The sequence below is a fragment of the Sceloporus occidentalis genome, unplaced genomic scaffold (genome assembly GCF_023333645.1).
Source record: "Sceloporus occidentalis isolate IW3139 unplaced genomic scaffold, rSceOcc1.0.p SCAF_1, whole genome shotgun sequence".
NCBI lineage: Eukaryota > Metazoa > Chordata > Lepidosauria > Squamata > Phrynosomatidae > Sceloporus > Sceloporus occidentalis.
In genome coordinates this window covers 217,060,932-217,066,931 of record NW_028316981.1, presented here as the reverse complement: position 1 = coordinate 217,066,931, position 6,000 = coordinate 217,060,932, and positions in this window count along the sequence as shown.

Sequence of the window (6,000 nt, the reverse complement as noted above, 5' to 3'; positions counted from 1 at the left end):
GGGTCAGCCCCCCTTCCTCCCTCCCCCCCACTGGGCTTCTACTCGAGGAACGTGACAGCGGAAGTCCCGCCTCCTCCTGGCCATGGGGCCCAGTGGGGTGGGGACTGGGGAGGAGGCCAGACCCCCCTGGAAAAAAGCCCCTGGTTTGAGGCTGAGCAGCTGTGGGGGCTTTACAGCCTGGGAAAAAGCTCGAAAGGGTGCAGCCCCACAAGATGAAACAGACTCTCACTGAGCAGCAAATCCAGAGGCCCCTGAGGCTTCTCCAGAAAGAGGGCACACTAGGGCCTCTGGCCAGCAAAAGGGTGAAGGGTCTGGAAACCATGAAACCATATGAGGAAAGGCTTAGGGAGCTGGGGATGTTTAGCCTGGAGAAGAGAAGGTTAAGAGGTGTTATGATAGCCCTGTTTAAATACTTGAAGGGATGTCATATTGAGGAGGGAGCAAGCTTGTTTTCTGCTACTCCAGGGAACAGGACCCGGAGCAATGGATGCAAGATCCAGGAAAAGAGATTCCACCTCAACATTAGGAGGAACTTCCTGACAGTAAGGACTGTTTGACAGTGGAACACACTCCTTCCTCGGAGTGTAGTGGAGTCTCCCTCCTTGGAGGTCTTTAAACAGAGGCTGGATTGCCATCCTTCAGGGATGCTTTGATTGAGAGTTCCTGCATGGCAGGATGGGGTTATACTGGATGGCCCTTGTGGTCGCTTCCAATTCTCGGATTCCACGATTCTTGTCTTGTGATTCACTGTGCTCCAGTCCTCCCTGACCCATGGCCATTTTGGGGGTGGGACACCTCAAAGACCCCCTGTCCTCCACTGCGCTTCTCAGGTCCTGCAAACTCATCCCCATTACCTCCTTAATAGAGTCCATCCTTCCAGCATGGGGCCTTCTTCTCTTTCTACATCTCTCCACTTTTCCAAACATCACTGTCTTAGAATCACAGAATCATAGAGCAGGAAGAGACCACAAAGGTCATCCAGTCCAACCTCATTCTGCCATGCTGGAACTCACAATCAAAGCACTCCATACAAATGGCCATCCAGCCTCTGTTTAAAAACGTTCAAAGAAGGAGGCTCCACCACTCTCCCAGGAAACATCTTCCACTGTTGAACAGCTCTTACTGTCCGGAAGTTCCTCCTAATGTTCAGGTGGAATCTCTTTTCCTGTAGTTTGCATCCATTACTCTGGAGAAACAAAAAACAAGCTTGCTCCCTCCTCAATGTGACATCCCTTCAAATACTTAAACAGGGCTATCATATCACCTCTTAACCTTCTCATCTCCAGGCTAAACAGACCCAGCTCCCTAAGTCTCTTTTCTAATGAGTTGTGCTTTCTCATGATGCAGCCAAAATGTGACAGTCTCGGTTTGATCATCTTGGCCTCCAGAGAGATTTCTGCCTTATTCTGCTCAAGGACCCATTTGTTTGACATTTTAGCCATCCACAGTATACTCAGCATGCTTCTCCAGCACCACATTATGAATAAGTTTATTTTCTTCCAATTTGCTTTCTTCAGTATCCACATTTATTGATGGCTATGGGGAGTACAGTGCTTTGGGCAGTTCTAACTTTAGTGCTCAGTTGACTATCTTCACACTTCAGGATCTTATCTAGTTCTTTCATACCCACCCTCCCCATTTTTAATCTTCTGATTTCTTGATTGCAGTCTCCATTCTGGTCAATGTTTGCTCCAAGGTGTGGGAATGTTTTAACTATTTCAATTTCCTCATTGTCTATGTTGAATTTTTCTCATTTTTTGTGGTCATTGTTTTTCTTAAATATATTTATTGGGTTATAAAATATATAATATAAAATATAAAATTTTGTGAAATTATCATTATTTTTGTTTTCATTATGTTCAACATTAAACCTGCCTTTGCACTTCCTTCTTTTACCTTCTTTAGTAATTGCTTCAAATCTAGGATGTTTTTTGCTAATAGTATGGTGTCATCTACATATCTTGGATTGTTAATGTTCTCTTTTCCAATTTTCCCTCCTTCTGAGTCTAATCCTGCTTTCCTTATGATGTTTTCTGCATATACACTGAACAAACAGTATGATGAAATGCCACTTTCCTGACCCATTTGCCAATTGGGAACCATTCTGCTTCTCCAAATTCTGTTCCTTTCCTAAATACAGATTTCTCATCAGGACTATCAGATTTAGTGGCACCCTGATGTCTTTTAAGTGCCATTCATTGTTTTATCTGGACAACATGAAGTGGGAGGATTGATGTTTTGCTGAAGCCTAGTCTGCTATAAGGCTGTATGAATGGGTTGTGATATAGAGTCCCCACAGCTCTCTTGACATCATCCCAATGAACCTGTACATGATGCATCTGGCCCATATTGTACTTTTGGTCCTAGCATCAGTACCCAGAAAAAATTCGGGCAAGATATGCCTTCTAGCCAGACTGCTTGCATCCTTCTGGAGTGGTCACTGGGGTGAAATGCCTGCAGCCAGATCAAGTGTCCTCTTAATTCTACACAGATGAGGGTATCTGACACCGACAAAGGCCAAGGAGCATTGGCACTGTTCTGACTTGTAATGCCTTAGAAGCAATAGGTCATTTCAGAGAAGCCATTTTTATCTGCATAGCCAGTGTGGTGTAGTGGTTTGAGTAAGTCTTCTCTGAATTAATCTTGCCAAGGAAACCCTGCAATAGGTTTGCCATAGGATCACCAAGTCGGAAACGATTTGAAGGCACACAACAAGAAGGAGCTTGGTCCATGGTTATGAAGTACAAGCATTCATAACAACTCCAGCAGTGCTAATAGTTCAGAAGAGCCTACCTCTGTGTGACAATGAGGAAGTGGGCTGTGTCTTCATGAAAACTTGGCTGCAAGGCTTTTCCTTTTGCTTTAACAAAACTACACCCTTGAAAACCTGAAACATAACAACGGTTTTTACAATGTTAACTCCTGAGTACTGCAACATAGCAGTTATTCTTACAATATTGACTCTTGAGAAATACAAATGAGTGCTTCAGAATTAAAGGAGACTAGACAGCTATCAAGATTTAGCATATTAGATTCTAGCCTTTGTAGCTAGAAAAAGGCAACTGGAACATGGGATCTGGAATGGTTACTGCCTGCCCCAGCTCATACATTGTGCATTAATCTCAATTTCCTCCAAATGCCAGTCTGAAAGAATAAACCTGACCTCTCCATATAGGATTTTGAGCAGTACCATTAGCAGAAAACTTCCCTTAAAGAACCTGCCATTAAAATATTTTGGCCTTTATAATAGAACCCATTGTTATTCCTTGGCCTGTTTGATTTTGCAAAACAGGAGAGAATTGCTGAGGAGCCAGCAGGAGGGAGATGGAGGATGGGTTGCAGAGCAGATACCAAGAGACTCCAGAGAAAGTTCATTTGGCTCAGGATGAAATTTGATTCTTATAACCCAGCTGCTGTTCCCACTGCTACTGAAGGACCAAGGCACTAAGTTTAGCCCTGGCTGAGGTTATAACCTTTAACGAAAGGCCAGAAGGATGGTTTATAACTAACTTGATACTAAAAAGATTGGGGAGGGGGGCAGAGACCCTTTTGCTACCATGCACTTGTTGTGTGCCTTAAAGTCATTTCCGACTTATGGCAACCCTAAGGTCATAGGGTTTTCTTGGTAAGATTTGGCCAGAAGCGGTTTGCTCTTGCTTTCCTCTGAGGCTGAGAGAGTGTAACTTGCTCATGGCTTAGTGGGAATTTTCAACCCTGGTCCAGTGTCCTAGTCCAATGCTCAAGCCACTACACCACACTACACCCCACCATTTGCACCAGGATGATAATTCTTGCAATGGATATGGGCTACCAGGTAAGCACTGCAACCATTGACCACCAAACCATGTGTGTATCATGTGGGCTTCTGGAGGTTAAATGTAATGTCATACTCTTGCCTCCCCCCACATACATGGGTGTGTGCATGCAAGATGATGGAAAGTCTGAGTAAGACCATTAGGCACACCTGCAGGTGTTTAACCACTACACTTTCAGGCAGGCAGCAAAAAGGGGACTTACTGAGGCTCTGACAAGCATATTGCTTCTAACCTGCATTCTCTTTATGGCCTCAGGCTTTTCAGGATTACTATAAAGGAAAGGGGACGGAAAGTTCAGAATGAGACAGTTTGCACAATTGGAGCATTCTGTTAGATGAGCAAACAATTGCCAGCGAGGACTCTGTGCAGGGGACAGAGGACAAGTTGAGAGAGGAACACTAGGTGCTAATGTTTCTCTAAGTTCACTGGAATTAGGACACTTACCTTGCTGACCCTGGTGCTTTGCAAAGGGAGCTGACAGCATCTATATAGGTCTTCCTTAGAGGTCTTTAAACAGAAGCTGGATGGCCATATGTCAGGGATGCTTTGATTGAGAGTTCCTGCATGGCAGGGGGTTGGGCTGGATGGCCCTTGCGGTCTCTTCCAACTCTACGATTCTATGATTCTATGAGGATGAACATTGGCTAGAGACAAAGGAAGCTGCCTTATGTAGTCAGGCCATTGGTCCACCTATCTTACTTTGCTGTTGTTGTGTGCCTTCAAGTCATTTCTGACTTATGGCAACCCTGAGGCAACTTTATCATGGGGTTTTCCTGGTAATGGTTGTTCAGCAGAGGCTTGCTATTGCCTTCGCCTGAAGCTGAGAGCGTGTGACTTGTCCAAGGTCACCCAGTGGGTTTTATGGCCAAGCAGGAATCAAATCCTGGTCCCCTTCACTACGCTGTCCACAATACTACTCCAACACTGAAACTACAACAACACACTGGCTCTCCCCAATTTTACTACATCCAGGGGGAGCCACGTTGGCCATATAGCAAATCCAATAACATCCAAACCATGATACCTTTATTGGGACAACTGAAATACACAATTACATGTTGCAAGGAGACATGCTAGATTCCAAATAAAGAATCTTCTTTTGAGTTGCAAATGCTACATTAAATTTCCTTGACTTTGAGAATCTCCCAGTGACCACATGGTCAAAGGAAGAAGTGAAATCTTGCCCTACCATCTGAACTAAGACCAGAAACAGCAGAATGCAGGCTTATGACTAACATCTTCAATTTCTTTCTCCTGTTTGCCTGATGAAGAAGCCAGTGCGGCTTCAAAAGCTTGCAACATGTAATTGTGCATTTAAGTTCTCCCAATAAGGGTATCATTGTTTGGATGTGACTGAATTGCTATTTTATTATGGTTGGCCCTCCATATGCATGGATTCTTTATCGACGGATTAAAGCATCTGTGGTTTTTAACATATTCAAATATATATATAAATCCCAAAAAGCAAATCTTAATTTTGCTTTTATATAAGGGACACAATTTCACTACACCACTGTATATAATGGGACTTGAGCATCCATGGATTTGGGTACCCACAGTGGAACCAAACCCCAGCGGATACCAAGGGACCACTGTCCTTGAATTTAAATTTGCCTTCCTCAGCCCTTCTTGGGGATGCCAGGGAGTTATGCCAGGGCCTGTGTGCTCTCTAATGGCAAGGATGTACATTGGTTAGAGCCATTTATGGATGTTGCTTATGCCTAAGGCAGAAGTCCCCAAAAGCACACCCTATATGATGAAAAGAATGGGATCTCTATCTCCCTGGAAATTTGCTGCCCTTTAGCATTAGGCCAGAGTTTGCTGCCAGAAGCCTAAGTACAGCATAATAAAAACCTTCACATGGCAGAAGGCCAACTCATGCTGCTGCCCTTGCTCCATCCTCCAGAGCTCCAAACATGCTCTTTGCCCCCTGATGACACAATTTCTCTCTTGTCCGGGCCCTGTACTAAAATGTACCATTAAGCTACTCCTCTGTACAGATACTTCAAGGCCTGTGTGATCACAACTTCCAAAACTGACTGATAAGTTTTGGATTTCTAGTAGCCACCAACTAGTTAGGTAACCTGGCTAAAGAGCTCAAGTTTCCCTTCTTCACTTTCTTTCCATACAGGATTTTGTGATTTTACAGAACAAGGATGCCAATCAAGGCTCTCTAGATTATGAC